Consider the following 849-nt stretch of genomic DNA (forward strand, 5'->3'; position numbering starts at 1 on the left):
TTCACATACACACACACACATACACAGTACTCTCCATAAGTTTTAGGATAAATACAACTAACTAAGATAATAAAAATTTATTATTTAATTCAATCTCTTTCAAAAAGTCAGCATTACTAGGGTAACTGTCCCTATTAGTGCTCTAATGTGCCTTTTAGCCAATTTGCTTATTACTGAATTAATTGTTAAATATTGTAGCTTTAATTTTATCTGCTTGCAATCAATATCAATTTTACTTCTTTTTCTTATAATATTTCTTTAATATTAAGTTAAAGTATTAAAAAAATGTTAATACTTTATAATGCTTTTGACAAAAATAGAAAACTTGTTTTTGTCCTTATTAGTGAGGCCTCTAAGCGGCGATGGCCTTATTGATGTGCCCCCAATTTGTGTGCCTATCCTACATTTGACTCATTTTAACATATACTAAAACAGGTAATAAATTTAAGCTAATTGTTTATGTTAATATTACATAAATCATTATTTTAATTGTATTTATTTCAAAGTACACTCATAACACTCTTCTCAACTCCAATACAGGGCACATTAATAGGGGATAAGCTTAAAATGCGGTACGTATTACTGGATTCACAAATTTCTCGTATCTTTAAAAAACTATTTAAAATACGTTTATACTCAAAAAATAAAATATTATCTTTGATATCGTGTGGTATTGTGTGTATGCATTAATAATTTAATTTAACAAAAAAAAAATATTTTTTCTTATTTATTTGTGCTTCTTTGTAACTTATCGAAATATAAAAGCACACTAATAAGGACAGGCACAGTAATAAAGACACGGGCAGTTACCCTAAACTAAGAATAGTGAAATATATTATAATTATATAT

General features: G+C 26.5%; 1 protein-coding gene across 1 annotated transcript in view; it reads left to right on the forward strand.

Moving 5' to 3' along the window:
• The window catches only part of LOC108749296 (apoptotic protease-activating factor 1-like), an 11189-nt gene that overhangs the window by 3009 nt on the left and 7331 nt on the right, over positions 1-849 (forward strand). The window lies entirely within an intron of this gene.

The sequence above is a fragment of the Trachymyrmex septentrionalis genome, unplaced genomic scaffold (genome assembly GCF_001594115.1).
Source record: "Trachymyrmex septentrionalis isolate Tsep2-gDNA-1 unplaced genomic scaffold, Tsep1.0 scaffold29, whole genome shotgun sequence".
Classification (NCBI taxonomy): Eukaryota; Metazoa; Arthropoda; class Insecta; order Hymenoptera; family Formicidae; genus Trachymyrmex; species Trachymyrmex septentrionalis.